General features: G+C 40.2%; 2 long non-coding RNA genes across 2 annotated transcripts; both read right to left on the reverse strand.

The window, feature by feature from the left end:
• Positions 1–485: 485 nt before the first annotated feature.
• On the reverse strand, positions 486–19,565 carry LOC116731914 (uncharacterized). Its single transcript, XR_004341663.1, has 4 exons — positions 19,174–19,565; positions 5,818–5,820; positions 3,273–3,283; positions 486–497 (listed from the first exon to the last, which is right to left on the reverse strand). It is a non-coding gene; the product is annotated as an uncharacterized LOC116731914 (long non-coding RNA).
• On the reverse strand, positions 15,708–17,124 carry LOC116731912 (uncharacterized). Its single transcript, XR_004341661.1, has 3 exons — positions 16,695–17,124; positions 16,534–16,596; positions 15,708–16,270 (listed from the first exon to the last, which is right to left on the reverse strand). It is a non-coding gene; the product is annotated as an uncharacterized LOC116731912 (long non-coding RNA).
• Positions 19,566–20,247: the final 682 nt, after the last annotated feature.

Consider the following 20,247-nt stretch of genomic DNA (forward strand, 5'->3'; position numbering starts at 1 on the left):
TGCCCGATGTTTTGTACAAAACCTTCTTTCAAGAGCTTTCTTGAGAGATACTCTAAAAGCTTCCAGTAATCCTCCCCCCATCCCCCTGTCTGGGCCTGAATCAGCATCAGTCCTGCACTGGTAAGATGAGATAATCTCCTTGCATGTCTCTCTACCCCATCCCATTCTCTCAGACTTTTACTTCAAAACACTCTTTAGATCCTCATTGCAGCAGGCGGACAAAACTTTCGCATTCCTTTTGATTCCATCCATTGACACTTGCACTGCTAGCTGCCACTGCCTCAGGCCATTGATGGTATTAGCCCAGAATTGATGTCCATCAGTGGGATGGCAGGGGGCCAAGGACTGCCTCATTCTAAGAGAAGAGACAGGAGTTTTTTATTGATCAAGAGGCTGAGATTGGCCAATCGTTAGCACATCAATCTTTGCTAAAGGCACAAAGACATGGTAATATTGTTGTACTGAGAAACTTCATTTCACAACATACAGATAAGAACCTCTCGCTGCATGACAACAATGTCAATATCAGTGATACAAACATACATTGCTGTCTTTCTAAAGAGAGGGTTAGTCAGGATCCCATTTTACTCAATGAATCTTTCTTTAGTCCATGCCTGAATAAGCACTGTTTGGAGAACTGTCAACTTGACAGTTTTGTTTTAACATGACAGACTTGAACTGATTACAGCTCCTTACCTCTGCTGTGGAATGAACCATAAATGTAAATTGGTTCATTTCCAGGACAAACTATTGCTGCTTTGTGGAGATGTGCTGTTTTCCCATAAAGCAGTGTTTCTCAAAATCTTTCAGGCTGAGGGCCACTTATTCCAATTAACAAGCTATTGTGCGTATCTGCCCAGGTGGAAGTTTCTGTAGATAATAGACTTTTCCCTTCACTTTAAACTGTACGACCACATCTTCCTCTTCGCTTTAAGATGTAACATACAGTAAAAACCAGAAGTTTACATACACCAAATAAAGAACCATACATCTCTATTTCAATATGTGAAGATAAATCCGAGCACACATCAATTGTTGTAGGTCAGTTAGAATTACCACAAGTATCTCTATTTACTAAATCCCACATTGGAAAGAATGTCAGAGATTTATGTATTAATGTCTTCAAAATCTGAAGTTTACATACAGAATTATTACTATTTCTTTAAACAATGCTGTGAAGTCCAGATGATGATGTCATGGTGTTGGAAACTTCTAATAGGTTAACAGACGTTTGAGTTGAGGCACGTCTGTGGATGTATTTTAAGGCCACACTTCAAACACATCACTTTTTTTTGTTTTGACACGATGGAAAAGGACATTTGTCTTTTGGGAACAGTTTCCAGATTCTTGAAGGCACTGTCATGTTCTTGATCTGCTTATCTGCACTATATATAAACCTTCATTTATAAAGTTTGAAACATGTCAAACTGGGTACGTGAGGTTAGTTTAGGTTGCTTACGTACTGAATTATGAACACAAATTGTTTCAATTTCAACTCTATGAACTGAACTTAGAATTAGTAATGTTGAATTTCCAGAAGTAAAGACAGAATCACAAACATTTTCTAAAATAGAAAGCTTTAAGTCTGCATATATTCCCAAAGAGGGCTTTGGCTGCTCAACATAACTTATTGAAAGTAAAAGAGATTAGAACATTCCCCGACGGCTGGAAGATGCAAGTGAAGGAAATGTCTGAGCTGCGAGAACCTAAAAAGCAAGTTTTTGGAAGAGTGTACTTTGCTGAGTTCTGCTCAAAGGATGCTAGTTTGCTCTGTATAGAAAACGATCTTTAAAGTGGACATGGCAAACTTAAAAAAAAAAATTTAACCTGAGGCGAAAGATGGGAATAAGTGGTTAGATATTCTTTCAGAAAAACTGCAAAGATTGAAATATGTCCTGGCCAGAGCCTGTACCTGGAGGGAGATTAACTGTGGGTTTATTGATAGGTAGGGGGGGAAAGAAGAAGAACCCTGTAAGGTGGTGAGAAAAATGTCCTGGATCCAAACCAGCTCCAGTGCCAGCCAAGAATCAAGACAGAAATCCCATATGAATTGTTATCAGCAGCTTGAAGGAAAATTCCTGAAGAATTTAATTTGTAAGCAAAATTGTACAGGTGAATCACAGTGTTTATGTACAGCACATTTTATGTTTAAGGTCATTTAGAATGATGAAAATAGTTTTTATTAGTTAATTACATAATAAAGACAAGTACAAATGTTTTCTACATACACAACAGTTATTATTTACAACCTCTGAGGTAAACTGAGGCACACCTGATTTCACCTGAGCAAAGCTAGTTGAGATTTTAATGCTAATGCTAGCTAATGTTGAAATTAGCTTGCATTAACTCGGGCTAACTGCTTAGCAATTAAAATTGACCTTGATTAAGCAAACTCATTATCTAGTGTGAATTAAAATCTGTAATAACGCAATTATGCACTTACCATGTCAGTGCTTATTCCATCCTGTGGAAGAGGTTCGGTAAAGTTGTAGCCGAGTACAAAATGAGGTCCTTTGAAGCATGATGGGGTTCCTTCTTGTCCCTTCTTCAAACCAACAAACTGGGCAACAATTTCTGACCCAATGTCCCTTCCCAACCTCTGTCATAGCAACCCAGACTCAGCTTTATTTTTTTTTTTAAATAGTTTGTATGTGTTGTATTTATATTTAACGCAGACTATTTTGTGGAGATACGGTTGCAGCTTAGTGCACCTCTATACTCTGACAAAGGTGCAGACAGGCTGTATTAACTTAGATTTGTGTCACCAGAATCTTAATGCCTCGCCCTCCCTTGTCACTGGGTTTTATTCCATTGCCAATTTCTCAAACCACCTGCATGTATTTTTTTTTTTTTTTTTACATATCCAGTGAAATAAGCAGGCAGTGATTTGATCCCGTATATCCCTGTGAAGATTAGGGCAGTGTCAGTACAGGATTACTTTAGTAATTCATGTAATGCTGCTTCGACACAGTTAATTTCCCTGTGGATGAGTGGAGGGAGTTGAGTAATAGACCAGTGCCAGCTCCCCGAAATACAGCATATCATTCTTCCACTGTTATCCATCTCCTCAATGCATTTGGTATGCAAAAGACATGGCTCCGTTTTTTTTTTTTTTTTGTCTTAATGGCCTTCTAAAGTAATTATTATGGGCATACGGCTTCAGTGATTGAGGTGTGGATTCTTATTTCCATTGAGTAACAAGTTGCTGAATACAAATAGGATATCTAATCATTTGGGATTCATCGCGCAGACCGACTTCCAATCATCATTACCGAGCTCTGGTCTTACTTATGATGTTAGAAAGGGAAACGACAATGGACAGAGATTTATTGTTGTTTACTTTAGATAATTACAAAGGCTATTGAGGGTGAGACATAGACAGTTACACCTCTATGTCGCAGTGGAACTTAAGTTTCTTCTGTAAAGTCCAAAATTGACTTTGTTCCTTCTCACTTAAAACTAAGACTATGCTGCGACAATGAAAGTTAACCAGAACATGGATGGGCTTTGCAGAGTTGTTGGAAGGTCCTCTGGGCTACATCAAGAGCATAGCATAGTGCAGCCCACATACACGACAAAGCAGAAGACTTCCATGCTGTTTTGGGGATTCATTTCTGCGGTGAGATTGTGTCGGTCTTTCATCCTGGTGTTGGTATTACTGGGTTCCGAGTGTTGCATGAACAGAGTCTAGGAAGGGTAGCTTGTCCATTACTTTTTGCCACCACACACTTGTACATAGTCAGTGGAGAATTTAAGACACCGCTACGACCTCCAAACTGCCTAATTTTATTACTGGACATGCTAAAAAAAAAGATCTCGCCAAGACGAGAGTTGATCTACGCAGGGTGCCGATGTGAAGACAGGTACATCTGTGATGACGCAAACTGAAGTTGGTGCGCCATAGTTACACAAAACACTGAAAGATGGGGGTGGAACTGGAACATGAAGTTCCCCCATATACCCATTTGTCCTGGATCAAATGGGTATATCAATTTTTTTTAAATAAAAACTTATTTTTTAAGACAAAGAAATGTTTTGGGTTTTTTTTTAATTGAGGGCTTTTTTGAAATTCTGGTTCAGTCTTAAGAACAAGGAACTTTAAAGGAGCTATTCTTAGTAGGAATTTGATTTTCTCAACTTGCTTACACGTTTTCTTTCTGTTTTATTGCAAAAATAAGACAAAACTAACTTACAATTTCTTGACCACAAGATGAGAGCTTGCTTAGAGTCAATAATTCCTTAATATTGATGAAAATACATGTTACACCAACAGGTTATGTCACTTATACCATGGGAAAAACATCTTGTTATAGGTCCTATAACTTGCTGAAAAGTTACTTGTAAGTTAGTTTTGTCTTATTTCAACTAAGAAACTAAACCAGAAAAATTTGGTAAGATTTTGTGGTTTTGCAGAGTGCCAGAAATCAATTTCATTAAAAGCTAATCGTGTCTCTGGTCTTCTAACTGCGTTGCTCCTCACTGTTCAAAAAGTCCTCGGTTGCATAACACACACACCAGATTGATTACACATATACACCTTGAAACTCCACAGATGGGAATGTTTCTAGGACAACAAAGGACGGTTTGATCTTTTGTTAGACTGCAGTTCAACTGGCAGTTTAAAAACTAGCGTTTTAGCTAGTTGAAGAGAAGCCCTAGAAATCATGAAGACGATGAAAAGAACCTCTCTGTGACCTGCCAGACTGATTAGCGATATACACAATGTTAGTTTATCCATGCACCATCCATTTTCTTTCTCTTATGAAGCTGGTCAGCTGATAAAAAATATTCACAGTGCTTCCTTCTCCACAGTAAGGCTGAAACTGGTGGTTGAGGTGCAGAAACCTACAGTTTGGGTTTTCCAAAGTTTCCACAGCAATACAAAGTTCAAATGGTCATTAGAAAAAGATGGAATAAATCGTAATAACTTCTCCCCGTTACGTCAGACCTGTCAGTTAAAACCCAAAAACAATCAGGAGGGGCAGAACAAGCCACTCGCATATTTACCGAATCTGTTTTACAAGCAGTACTACGTCTTATTTTAGGAAAATACAGGACATAAGAGGGTATAAGAGATTCTCTTCAGAGACTAGCATTTCTCAGCTGTAAGTGAGAAAAACGACATCAAGAGGTGTGAGAAGTGTCTATAAAAGTAAATCTGATAAACTGCACATAAAAAAAATAATAAAAAAATTACCAATCTTGGCTGGAGAGACACTTTAATATAAACGATTGCCACTTTAGCACTAGCCGCCCATGCACTTTGTCTGTGGTGTCTGGGTGAGGTGTTTTTCAGATAATGGCTTGAAAAGCTGGAGCCCATTAGTCCTGGAATATTTTAATTGGCCTAAGCAAAGTGCTATTTTAAGAGGACTCAGCTCAAGTCCACTCTGTGGAAAAATGAAATCCTAATTTGGAAAAAGTGCTCCTTTTTTCCCAAGCAATGCACACACATTGCTTATGTGTGCAGAGAGATACTGCACACATTTAAATGCAACAAACCGACACACAAGTCCACACGAACCCACACACACCCACATTTATATACTTACACAAACCTAGAAAAGGCTTACGGAGAATTCTTGCCCCAAGCACACATAATTCTCTGCTGATTACGCTGACTGTGGTTTAATGGAAGCCCCAATAACCCAGACTGCAGAACACCCCACCATCTCGCGCTTGTGCGCACACACACACACCCCATCTCGCACACACACAGTGAGAAGCTCGGGAGCACTGCTGTCAGAGAGAGACAGAAAGAGGACGGAGAGATTAAATTCTGCCAGGAGTTTTTTGTCTGTGAGATTGGTTCTTAACGTCCTCAGCACCCTTCACACTCCCTATTAGTGCAGTGAAGAAGCGAGAGGACAGAGGCAGGCCTGGTAAAAATAGGAAACTTCAGCAGAGACAATACTCTGAGGATACTTAACAATGTTATTAATCCATTAATCCTTGTTTGACATTTGCCAATGTATCACCCCCTGATTGCTCTTTCTTTTGGCGCTGCGGGCTTCCGTAGGTGCTCTGTATATGTGTCCCTTTGTTCGTGTTTTTTCCCCCTTGTTTTGTTTTTTTCTCCTTTTCTAGCTTTTCTTGTGTCCCCACGGGATGCTTGTTTAAGGCGGAGGCAGCAGCACACTGAGAATTATGCCAACAAAAGGCTGCAAATTACACATGGAAAAAAAACCTGCATCTACAGCAGGTGACGCAAAGTTTTATGTTTATTCTTTGAGGATAAATAATGAAAACAAAATTATAATTGTACAGTTAAGACAACATTATACAGGTTTCCAGTCTCAACCCAGTTCTGGGTGGAATATGGATGGGTATGTATGAAACAAAACTTAATAAAGTCAGTAGATACAAATATTTTTCCAAACCATTTATATATATACAGTACAGACCAAAAGTTTGGACACACCTTTCTAATTCAATGGGTTTTCTTAATTTTCATGACTATTTATAAGGCAAGAAATCCCACTTATTAACCTGACAGGGCTCAGCTATGAAGTGAAAACCATTTCAGGTGACTACCTCTTGAAGCTCATCAAGAAAATGCAGAGTGTGTGCAAAGCAGTAATCACAGCAAAAGGTTGCTACTTTGAAGAAACTAGAATATAAGGGCTATTTTCAGTTGTTTTACACTTTTTTGTTTAGTGCATATTTCCACATGTGTTATTCATAGTTTTGATGCCTTCAGTGTGAATCTACAATGTGAATAGTCATGAAAATAAAGGAAACTCATTGAATTAAAAGGTGTGTCCAAACTTTTGGATATATGTATATATATATGTTATCTGGTCCTGGGAAGATACTTAAATCAAATTGTGTACTTTTCCATATTCCTCAAGACTGCATAGGAATACTTTTGTAGTTTATTTCTTCCATTACTTGTCCAACAAAAGGCATATAAATAATGCTATGACACATGTACCATAGCATTATTGTTATATTAAACTGCCCTAACTTAGTAAGTTGGTAAGGCTTCTATTTACTTTCCAAATTAAAGTTGCTGTAACTGTTTGTGTAAATATTCGAGCACAAACGAACAAAATCGCAAACGGCTTCCCACAATTTTTGATTACTTTAAGCTTTGCTAACAGTGCATTAGCGTTAAAGCGCCTGTTAAAGCCTGTTTAAAGCGCACAAATCCTCTAAAGACACACCATAAAGCTACACTTGGAGTTGTGTCATTGGCCGCAAAAGTATTTTAAGTCCATTCTTCACTCTCTTGAACTTCTTTTTATAGTTTCCATTGATTCCTGGGGGAAATGTCAGGCTCTTAAGAAGATAAATGCTGCTCCGCCGCTAAAAGTAGCTAACTTTGTCAATGTGACATTTGCTTCTGGTCAGGCAGCACAATGTAGGTTCAGCTTGGGGTTCTTTTTTTTTTTTTTTCTGGCTGAAAACAGAAGGTCACTGGGAGTCGTCAATGTGAAGCAGGTCTAAAAGTACTGTATAGTGCTGCATGCGCTACAGCAGATTGTTTGCTGACATTTCTCCATTGAATGCTACGTCTTATTAATGCTCAGTGTTTGTTGCACACTGCTGTTGTAGCAAAGGTACAATAATATTCCATGCCGATTCATTGTACACAGTCAAATCCAACCTATGCTTTCTGGAATATGTGTTTCCTTTTTAAGAGAAGTGGTGCAAAAATTGTTTTGTTTAATCTAGATGAGATGAATATGCATACAAAAAAAACCATGTGTAACACAGATGAGAAGGGTATTTTATATATTAGATGAATGGGCCAATAGGTTCGACTATCGGAGCATAGTGGGGTGTTTAAATGACACACAAAGGCAGTTAAATGAATTTAAAAAAAAACAACTGGCTTTAGTGACATAAACCATGAAATTAACAAACAGTTATACAAGACACACAATTATGAAAATAAAATTACACACAATAAAATACAAAAAAATAATACAAATACTTGGCCAAGTGCTAGTTCTCAGTTTTGAATCTTTTGGGTGCACCCTGGTAATCTGAATTCTAAATCGTAATAGGCAACAGATCAATCAATTCCAGTTCCAATTAGGTTCAGCTCAACACCATTCACATGAGGAGAATTTCCTACACAGCAGTTTGTTACGAAGTACCAAATAAAAACCAGTCCAAAAGGTGAGATCAGAAATTCCAGGATTAAACAATAAAAAGAAAAATGTCAGTCAGGGGTCTCATTCATAACCAACTGTGTGTGAAGATGTGAGTGGTACCAGCCTACCACACCGCGGGGTGCAGCAGGACTCCAAACGGAAAAGAAGGAATCCAGGAATCCAGTTCTTTCTAAGTCCAGGTGGGAAGGCTCGCCATCAAAGTCACAGGAGGAATCCACCTCAGGAACAATCCAGCATAAACAAAAAAACCTGACCTGTCAACAGACAGGACCAGCAGAATCATAGGATTTTATTAAGCTGTTCTAGCTTTAATCCTTAAATCATGTTTCTGTATATTTGACAGGTCAGGTTTTTTTGGGATTTTTTTTGGGTTTCTTGGGATTTGCAGACCCCCAACTTCCGTATGTCCTACATACAGATGCCAGCACTGTTGGCCTTGGGGCTGCATTATATCAGGTTCAAGATGGTCAATCTCGAGTCATAGCTTTTGCAAGTCGAGGACTTTCCAAGAGTGAGAGAAAGTACCCAGCTCATAAGCTTGAGTTCTTGGCCCTTAAGTGGGCAGTCACAGAAAAATTTTCTGATTACCTTTATGGTACAGATTTCACAGTAGTGACTGACAGCAACCCACTTACATATATTTTAACATCCGCAAAGCTTGATGCGACGGGGTACAGGTGGTTGTCCAGTCTTTCTACTTACTCATTCAGTCTTCAGTACAGATCGGGTAAGCAAAATCTAGATGCCGACGCACTCTCTCGCCGACCTCACGATCCACCAAAGGATGATTATGCATCCAAGAAGGAAAGCGAGAGAATCCGGCAGTTCACACTGTACCATCTGAGTAACCTTCAAAATCCAGAAACTGTTTCCCAGGAGGTGATCAAGGCTATTTGTGAACGTCATCTGGTCACTTCATCAGTACCTGATGTTCAAGCTACCACTCCTGGATTGACTTTGGTTGAATCCCTTACTCACCAGTCCTCAGCAATTCCCGACTGCTTCCTGCAGGAGCAAGTAGATGGGTCCCCTCTTGTCCATTCATTTTCAGAAGAAGAGTTGAGGCAAAAACAAACCTTAGATCCTGCTATCAATGCAGTCATTGTACTTTTGGAGACTGGTGAAACTCCATGTCCCAGCCTTAAGCTGGAGTTACCAGAACTACCCTTGTTACTCAGAGAGTTGTCTCGGTTGGAGATGCAGAATGGAGTGCTCTATCGTAAGCGACAGGATGGTCCAAACATTTCATATCAGCTTGTGCTTCCTGAGGAGCTAAGAGCTACAGCACTCAGGAGTCTTCATCATGATATGGGCCATCTTGGAGTCGAACGAACAGTAGATTTGGCAAGAACCAGATTTTATTGGCCAAAAATGTACATGACCATAGAGAAAACGGTTAAAGCCTGCGAGCGATGTATTCGCCGAAAAACACATCCAGAGAAAGCCGCTCCACTAATGAACATTAAGACCTGCCGACCCCTTGAACTGGTGTGCATTGACTTTTTGTCAATAGAGCCAGACTGCTCAAACACAAAAGATGTTCTTGTAATAACTGATCATTTTACAAAATATGCAGTGGCTATGCCAACTCCAAACCAGCGAGCACAGACCGTAGCAAAGTGCCTCTGGGAAAACTTCATTGTTCACTATGGTTTTCCTGAAAAGCTCCTTAGTGATCAGGGTGCTGATTTCGAATCAAAAACCATTAAAGAACTCTGTGAACTTATTGGCATGAGGAAAGTGCGCACAACCCCTTACCATCCCAGGGGGAATCCGGTTGAAAGATTCAATCGCACTCTTCTTCAGATGCTTGGAACACTTGATAAGTCAGATAAACTCCGGTGGAAAGACTTTGTCAAACCTCTGGTACATGCTTATAATTGTACAAAGAGTGACGTGACTGGATTCTCCCCGTACGAATTAATGTTCGGGAGACAACCCAGACTGCCCATTGACTTGATCTTCAGATTGCCCACCAGTGCTAGTAAGCAGACTCATTCCCAGTATGTTGGCAATCTAAAATCTCGGTTGGAAGAAAGTTACCGTATTGCTACTAATAATGCAGCAAAGAATGCAAGTCGCAATAAAGCCAGATTTGACCGGCGAGTGATTGAATCAACCTTGCAGACAGGAGACAGAGTTCTTGTACGAAATGTGAAGCTGCGTGGAAAACATAAGTTGGCAGACAAGTGGGAGGAGGATGTTTATATTGTCCTCAAGCGAGCTGGAGAAATGCCAGTTTATACTGTCAAACCTGAAAGTAAAGATGGACCAGTGCGGACTCTGCACAGAGACTTGCTTCTGCCATGTGGATTCCTGTCAGCAGCTGCAGAACCTGAAACAGTCAAACCTCGTCCAAACAAGGGACCAAGAACAAGACAATGTCCAGTAGTCGAGAGTGAAGAGGAGATCATCTCAGATTTGGATGATGTACCTGATTGGACATTCTTCCCTCGTATTATATCAAAACCTGATACAAATGTTGTAGTGCCTGAAACTCACAAGTCGAGTGAGCCTCCTTGTGCAGCCCAGAAAGCAGCAGAAACAGAGGAGTCTGTAGTTCCCCTCTCACCTGATGCTCCAGCAACTCAGTCCCTTGTAGGAGATGGAAGTACTGGAGATATTCACGGTGCATCAAGTGTCAACTCACCCGAACATGACAACTCACCTGAACAAACAGAAGTTTCACCTGAACTGAACTCAGTTAACAGATCCCCCCAGTGTTTGGATTTACAGCAGTCTGAGGAAACTCCTCCAGATAATGAAATAAGCTCAGATGCAGCATGTGATGATGGGTGTTGTGATGCAACTGCCCAGCCTGAACCCTTAAAGTTTCAGACTGATGGACTTCAAGATGGTGAAACATCCCTCCGTCGCTCTCAAAGAGTGCACACAAAGCCTAATAGATTAGAATATGTAAAACTTGGAAATCCGCTGATAATGGTGGTGAATTCTCTTTTCCAGGGTCTTAGTGAGGCATTGACTAGCTCCCTGAATGGTTTTGAGAATGTACCCCATAATTCCGTCAGGCATGTGCAAGCCGTGTGACACAGTGTCACATTGCAGATGCCCAGGGACGGGCATACCCTTCAGAGGGGAGGGTGTAACCCACATAAAATGGGGATGCCTCTTTAAGAAACGGAGGTTAGGGAAGCTAGGTGGTCTACCTAGCCAATAGGAAGTTTAGTTTCCAGTGAGTTTAAACCAATCAGAATTCGGACTGCCGCTGCAGGACCCGCCCTTCCGCAGCATTGAGTGTGTAAGCGAGAGAGATCCGGAAACGATTAAGCTGGGCAGCGTGAGAGTCTCTGTTTTAAAACAGTTATACAACTCTAAACAAACGCTTTCCCAGATCATCCGACTTCTAAGCTGGACGCGTGAAGTGAAAAAAAAAGAAAAGGAAAGACAAGTTCACTTTTTCTGCTGAACACCGTTAGAGCTGACTCGTTAGCTCTAACGGCCAACGGCTACTGGTTTAGCTCTAACGGCTACTAGGCTAACGTTTTAAGTTCATCTTGTTCTCCGTTCAGCTGAAGGTAAAACCTAATTTACGTTATATTCTTACTTTGTTCACAATGATAGCTCATATTATCAAGGCTAAAGCATGGAAAATATGCCTTATTACACTATCTAGTGCCTCACGGGTCCGGACTGAGAGCCACCATATTGTTGTCCCTAACGTGTCGCATTGAGATCGGTGAGCATATTCTGTGCCTTTCATTTGGGTTTTTGTTCTGTTTATCACATTTTTGTTGAATAATATTGTTTATCTGAACTATTTGATTAATAGTAGAGTACCCCTGAATGAACCGTCGGTAGTATCCAGCAAATCCTAAAAAGGATTGAAGCTCTTTAAGATTTGTGGGGATTGGCCAGGTCTTTAAGGCCTGAACTTTCTCTGGGTCGGTTTCAACACCTCTCTCAGAAACAATGTGACCAAGGTATTTCACTGATGTTTGAAAGAATTTGCACTTCTCTGGTGCCAGTTTCAAACCATATGTCATCAATCGTCCAAGAACACGCTGCAAGCGCTGTTCATGTTCTTCCAGGGACGATGAGAAAATAATCAGGTCGTCAATGAACACTAAAACTTCTTTTAGGTTCATATCGCCAACACACTTTTCCATCAGTCTTTGGAAGGTTGAAGGCGCATTTGTTATTCCTTGGGGCATCCTGTTAAATTCCCAGAATCCAACTGGACACACAAATGCAGTCTTATGCTTGTCTGCTTCTTCCATTTCGACCTGATAGTAGCCTGACTTGAGGTCTAAAACGGAGAACCACTTAGAACCAGCAAGTGCAGTGAAAGCATCTTCCAGTTTTGGAAGAGCGTAGGCGTCTTTAATGGTCTGCATATTCAGCTTTCTGTAATCCACACACAGACGAACAGAACCATTCTTTTTGCGAACCACAACGATTGGGGAAGCGAATGGGGATTCAGATTCCCGTATGACTCCAGAATCAAGGAGTTCCTGTAGATGTTGTCTCACAGCATCCACATCGTTGGGGTGTATCGGACGTGCTCTTTGCTTAAAAGGCGTCTCATCACTGAGCTTTATTCTGTGTTTCACCTTATCAGTATGGCCAAAATCCAGGTCATTCTGAGAGAAAACGTTTGGCATGGTGTTTAACATTTTTGTTATTCGCCCTTTCCATTCAGTGGATAAAGGTGAATCTCCAAAATCAAAGCTCAGTTCTGGGGAAGACTCCGCTTGAAATTGAGAACAGTCTGGTTCATTGACAGTGTGTTCTTTGTGTAACACCTGTACTATAGCATTAACATCTGCCACAATAGTTTTGGGGGGAATGACTATGTCATGATTGGTGTCATTTCTTAGTACGACAGGAATATGACATGAGCGTTTGCTTGGTAAAGTTACTGCAATCGCTGAAACGAGTAAGCCATTCGGTAGAGAAGAAGCTGATGGTTGCTCAAGAATGACATCTCTTTGAATGTTCAAATGATCAACATGAACAAAAGCTTCAACAACAGCGGTCTGCCTTGCAGGGACAACTCTAGGCAACTTGCCCGTTAGTTTTGCACAACCAAAGCTGCTGTAGTTAAGCTCCCTTTGTCGTATCTCAAGTATTTTGAGAACAGCCTGATATCCATTCATCAAAGGCTGAAAAGATGAACGTTTCTGGTAATCAGCATAAAGAACGTCAAGTGTGTTTGTGCCTATAAGCACCTGTTCATGGGCTGCAGAGCGGAGGTGAGGAATAACCAAGGCCAAAGTGTTAATTTTAATATCAGAGCCAACAAACTCTTTTGGAAAGGTGATGGTAAGCTCAACATATCCTAAATAGGGAACAAACTGGCCATTAGCACTCTCCACTTCAAGCAAATCATTTAAAGAATGAATGGTCAGATCAGAAAGGTGTTCTTCATAAAAGGACAGGGGCACAGTTGTGACTTGTGAACCTGTGTCCAGGAGACAGTTTGTGTCTTTCCCTACAATGTATACTTGAGCTGTGGTTTTAGTTCCCACAAGGCCATGTGGTAATTTTGACCCTTCTACCTCAACACTCTTGACAACAGATTTCATGGTTTTGGGACTGGAGTTTTGTAACTTTGCTCCCATACGTCCCTCTATGGGAGCCGACACTAGTTTAAATGTGTCTCACTTTGAGAAGCATTAGAGGCTTCCCAAGCAGCCTGCTTTTCTTTTAGCTGTTTTTTCTTAGCTGCTACTAGGGAAGGATTTGGTGCTTTATCACAAACTGAAACAACATGGCCATCCTCTCCACATTGGAAACAGTACCAGGGACGTGGTCTGCCATTTGCTTTAAATGTGGAGGGATGCTGATGGGCTGTTTTTGGTTTCACCACATGGGCTTCATGTGTGACACTTAGAGGAACAGACTTTGCTTTTTGTTCCTTAGGTTGTTTTGGCTTTTGGCCTGCGGACACCATGCTCTTCACCTGAACGCTGAGGTCAGCAATTTGTTGCTTGAGCATCTCAAAATCGGTTTTATTTATCAAATCAACTGTGTCATGTGCAATATGTACTTGTGACATGGCACGCTGCCTGCTGGGGTTATGGCCAGACTTAGCATGGCCAAAATGCTGTCGCATGCGAGTCATTTTTGCAGCCTGTTTATCTTCTTCTGTCCTAAGAAGGAGCAACAGTTCTGCAAAGGTAGGTGGTTTTTCTTTCTTTTGTTCCAACTGAAGATCGACTATTAAAGCGTTTTCCCAACAACCTCTACAGAACTGCTTTAAAAGCTGTTGGTCAAACTCATGAGCGGACACACCACCACGTCTCATTGTTTTGCTTAGAGCAGTGTGCAGTCTCTGCAGGAAAACAGAAGGTAGCTCTCCATCATTCTGGAATGTGCTCATGAACCTAGCATAAAGCTCGTCACCATCTTCAACTGTACCGTAAGCGGAGTCAAGCAACTTGAGATAAGTTGAGGGACTAGACTGTGGGCTCAAATGTTTGATCATTTCAGAAGCAGGAGGAAGAAGACTGTCTAATATACGATGTGTGCAATGCAAGTCTGACACAGATGGGTCTCTGACAAGAATTTCAACACTTGCACGCCACGTATCATAATCTGCTTCATGGCTTGGACGTGGACTCTTGCCTGAAAAAGCTCTGAGTCTACTGGGTGAAGCAAACTGGGGTGAGTTATCATTGCTGCGCACCACATGCTCAACCACCACTCGCTGAACTGCAGGTGGGTTAACATCGATTAGGGGCATAGCAGTGGATGCAGATGAAACAGAAAAAGTCTGTGGGGGGTTGAGATCAATCAGGTTTTTACTGGAAATGGAAGGGGTATGAGGCTCACTTGGATCACTTGCCGGTGTCAAAATCGTGGATTTGGTAGGCGTCACTGGTTGAGGGTTTTCAGAAGATGAAACATCTCTTTGGCTAGTTGAGTCTTTTCGTGGGGTTGGACTCTGTGAAGCTGAGGATTCTGGATCAGTCTCAGGTGATTGGGCAAAAATACTTTCTGCAGATGAAACCAGATTTTTAAGTTCCTCCTTCAACATTTCCCCTAATGACTTTCCACTCAGCCTGGCAATTTCAGAGAGCTGTTCCATGTACATCTTAGTAGCTTTGCTTCTGGCGTCTAATGTGTAGACACTTCCTAAAGCCTTTAACTCATACACAATGCCTGCTTGAGTCGTGCTTGGAAGCTGAAGAGGCAACAATGGCTCTAATGTCTGCATGGCAGTCTCATGTGAAAACTCAATAATCATGTTTTTATGGAAATCTGACTTAGGATCATCTAAGCGAATGTAACGATTAATGGACCCATACTTCTGGAGAAAGGTGGACACTTCCTCATCTGTCTCTGACCCTGTTAAACCACTAACAACCACAGAATGGGAAATTTGTACGGACTCCCGGAGTACCACATCCATTTTTCTTTTCAGAAAAAGTACTTGGGACGTTCAAACAACAGGGATAAGATGTCTGACACTTAAACACACACTCTAGCTCCTGGCTGGCTCGCCAAAGCTTCCTCTGTAACACAGATGAGAAGGGTATTTTATATATTAGATGAATGGGCCAATAGGTTCGACTATCGGAGCATAGTGGGGTGTTTAAATGACACACAAAGGCAGTTAAATGAATTTAAAAAAAAACAACTGGCTTTAGTGACATAAACCATGAAATTAACAAACAGTTATACAAGACACACAATTATGAAAATAAAATTACACACAATAAAATACAAAAAAATAATACAAATACTTGGCCAAGTGCTAGTTCTCAGTTTTGAATCTTTTGGGTGCACCCTGGTAATCTGAATTCTAAATCGTAATAGGCAACAGATCAATCAATTCCAGTTCCAATTAGGTTCAGCTCAACACCATTCACATGAGGAGAATTTCCTACACAGCAGTTTGTTACGAAGTACCAAATAAAAACCAGTCCAAAAGGTGAGATCAGAAATTCCAGGATTAAACAATAAAAAGAAAAATGTCAGTCAGGGGTCTCATTCATAACCAACTGTGTGTGAAGATGTGAGTGGTACCAGCCTACCACACCGCGGGGTGCAGCAGGACTCCAAACGGAAAAGAAGGAATCCAGGAATCCAGTTCTTTCTAAGTCCAGGTGGGAAGGCTCGCCATCAAAGTCACAGGAGGAATCCACCTCAGGAACAATCCAGCATAAACAAAAAAACCTGACCTGTCAACAGACAGGACCAGCAGAATCATAGGATTTTATTAAGCTGTTCTAGCTTTAATCCTTAAATCATGTTTCTGTATATTTGACATCAATTACTGTAAATTACAAAAGCATTTCTTCAAACAATATTAAACATTACATTTTATCCAAAATCAGTAAAAGTTTACATTTTAATAATCAAATAGTTCAGATAAACAATATTATTCAACAAAAATGTGATAAACAGAACAAAAACCCAAATGAAAGGCACAGAATATGCTCACCGATCTCAATGCGACACGTTAGGGACAACAATATGGTGGCTCTCAGTCCGGACCCGTGAGGCACTAGATAGTGTAATAAGGCATATTTTCCATGCTTTAGCCTTGATAATATGAGCTATCATTGTGAACAAAGTAAGAATATAACGTAAATTAGGTTTTACCTTCAGCTGAACGGAGAACAAGATGAACTTAAAACGTTAGCCTAGTAGCCGTTAGAGCTAAACCAGTAGCCGTTGGCCGTTAGAGCTAACGAGTCAGCTCTAACGGTGTTCAGCAGAAAAAGTGAACTTGTCTTTCCTTTTCTTTTTTTTTCACTTCACGCGTCCAGCTTAGAAGTCGGATGATCTGGGAAAGCGTTTGTTTAGAGTTGTATAACTGTTTTAAAACAGAGACTCTCACGCTGCCCAGCTTAATCGTTTCCGGATCTCTCTCGCTTACACACTCAATGCTGCGGAAGGGCGGGTCCTGCAGCGGCAGTCCGAATTCTGATTGGTTTAAACTCACTGGAAACTAAACTTCCTATTGGCTAGGTAGACCACCTAGCTTCCCTAACCTCCGTTTCTTAAAGAGGCATCCCCATTTTATGTGGGTTACACATGCATGCTGGAAACATAGGCCAATCCCCACCATGTTGACGTAGGTGGTCAGGTTTGGCTTAGACTTGAGGAAATGAGGCAGAATCAGTGGAACATCAAGTTCTGTGTTGACTTTTAAGTATGTGTTGCTTCTGATGAGCTTCCAGGTTGAATAGTGTACTGAGACTAAGGGTGTGGAATTCATAATATTTAAGTGGCATCATGACAGTAATATCACCATCCAAATTTAGGGATCAACTAACCATCTGGAAGCTACATGTCAATGGACCGTGAGTGAAGCCTATGTGGTCAGACAGGCTTGCTTCCTGTTTCAAGCTTCTGGCATGTCGATGTGAGAGAACCATGATCAGATTACCAGACAGTGCATTCGCATAGCGTGAGATGTAATTTACTAATGTTAATAACAATACAAAACAACTAGAAAATTCCTGAAGAAATTTAACAGGGGCCTGCCAAAGTGTGCCCGTCGGTTTGGACCCAGCGTTCTAATGCTAAACATTAGCATCAATGCTAAGCTTAGCTAAATAGTAGTCATTAGCGTGTGGAAAGTCACAAGCATCTTGCCTAACATAGACTTGCACCATTCAGTATATTAAAATGAATGCATAAGCTGAAATTAGCCAAAATGCTAATGTAAGCCTAAATACTTTCTGTAGCATGTGGGGTATCATTAGAATGTTGTCTGTAATTAACTTACTCCACTCAGTATATTAAACATGGCTAATAAGTAAGAAAAATAGGTAATAGCTTATTTAAGCTAAAAGGCTAATGCTAATAAACTGCCTTGATGCACAAGGCAGTTCCCTAACCTGAGAGAAAAAGATAATGCAGAATAATCTTATTGCACAGCCTGTGGCGGTGCACTAACTTGAGGGGCATATTAAGGCTTTTATTTTGAAATTTGCAGTAAGCTTCATATTAAATGCCCACACTCTTCCAATGTGTAACAGTGCTTTGGATAAACCAGTCACATAAAGTCAAAAAGAGCAATTCCATGATGTAAAATTTGTCAAGGCTTTTATTTTGAAATTTTTGTTAAGCTTCATTTCAAAGGGCCAAACTAATCCCATGTATAATAGCCATTGGGTTAAATAAGTTATACAATGCTCAATAGAGCAATAATCTCATGTAAAAATTGTCAAGGCTTTTATTTTGAAATTTTTGTTAAGCTTCATTTCAAAGGGCCAAACTAATCCCATGTGTATCAGTGCTTTGGATAAAAAAAGTCACATAAAGCCAAAAAGAGCAATTACATGATGTAAAAATATTCAAGGCTTTTATTTTGAAATTTTCAGTATGCTTCATTTTAAAGTTCCAAACTAATCCCATGTGTTACAGTGACGGAGTTAAATCAGTTATATACAGCCCATAGCAGCAAGTAGTTCTAAAGGCCAGTTCAGTCCTCCTGTTTCAACTGAGTCTTCCACCATAGATAGAACTACAGTGATCCGTATTTGTAGTCCTAAGCAGCAGCCAATAGCCTCCTGAGTTCTGTTGCTATGGTAAATAATTCTCTCTGCCAACTGTCAGCTGTGAGTGAGACATGCAGGGGGAGACAATTCTCTGTTTGCGCCAGCCAGTTTGACACAAAAAAAGCATTCGGAACAACTCCTTCCCGTTCGGGAACCGTAATACATATTTGAAAACCGTTTGAAGCGTATGAGAGGGCTCTTTGTCGTCTCCGATAGTCCCGCTGATTCATATCTCTACCTCACTCACAGTATTAACAGCAATGAGAGAAAGAAATTGTGTGCTGAGATCTGAAATTTTTGCGAAATATATGGAAATACATGGGTGAGCACCTGAGTGAGCGTCAGCAAATCCTGTCGCATGACTTTGCTCTGAAGCACGGTGACAGAAAACCGTAAGATCTAGATAAATTTCGAAAACATTTTACCGGAGCAGGCATGCTTATCAATGTCATGACCGAGTTTGATACCAATCGTGCGATATTTGTGGGCGTGAGGGCGAGTTAAAAAATGATTTGGGGTCAAAATGACACTCCATTTCTCACTCTAGCGGAGCGGCAGTTGGTGTCAGTTACACTCTAATTTTTTGAAAAATCAAAAACTTTGGGTCGCTTAGACAGAAATTGTGGACAAACCGTAATTGGTATGGACGAGCTGTCTTCACTTTAGAAGAGATCACGGCCGTATCTACAAAATGAAATTTGAATGGCATTTCTACGTGAATTCATGATGACACAGAAAATCCTCAAAAATAGGGTATTTTTAGGATTTTTCTTTCCTCGCTCCATTGACTTATCATGGGGTTTTTTGCAAATTATGTCGCCATGGTAACCCCGAATCCCACCACAAGTAAAAGCTTCAATGTCGTGAATTTTCCACACGTTTTGATACTTCATTTGTGGCTGGGCACGCAGCGGTACGAGCCGCATTAACGATCACGGAAGAAAAATAAAGAATATTAAAGAGACATTCTATTGGGTGTAGAACAATAGGTGCCTCCATGCATTGCTATGGGCAATTTTTATTTATTATCTTATTATTATTATTAATTATTTTATTTTATTTATTGCAGTTTTACTATAAACTGGTTAAAAAATAACTGAATTAGGCATTTCTTAGCCCCTTTTCCTTCTCTTTTATACAAGCAGACAACACATAAGCTCAACAACACAAAAGCTTCATACTTATTACAAAGTATTGATCTAAGAATTGATTTCTTCCTGTAATGGAAATGATTTCTGATTAAGTTTTCTGTTTTTATGCTTTCATGGATTGTTCTTTTTTCCCTTTTCTACACGGTTTTCATGTTAAATTGCACTTTTTTGTTAAGTTTGTTAAACTACCTTGAATCTGTATTTCTAAATAAAGACTAACAGAAAGATCACACAGTAACTTTTATTTTTGATAAAACCTGTTTTTCCTTATAACAAACCAGATAAAACAAGTTTGGGTTTCTTTATGGTCCGGAGTATTAAATTATGATTACAATTATCATCTAATATTATGTACAGATTTAATTCTAATCTTAATTTAACATCCTGGAACCTGAAGAAGTCCAAACCTGTTAAATCAGCTTTTTTATGTTTGGTATAAAAAGAAAAACAGGATTTATCAAAGAAAAACAGGTGAATGGACTGAACTTGTGTCAT

The sequence above is a fragment of the Xiphophorus hellerii genome, chromosome 13 (genome assembly GCF_003331165.1).
Source record: "Xiphophorus hellerii strain 12219 chromosome 13, Xiphophorus_hellerii-4.1, whole genome shotgun sequence".
Taxonomy (NCBI): Eukaryota; Metazoa; Chordata; class Actinopteri; order Cyprinodontiformes; family Poeciliidae; genus Xiphophorus; species Xiphophorus hellerii.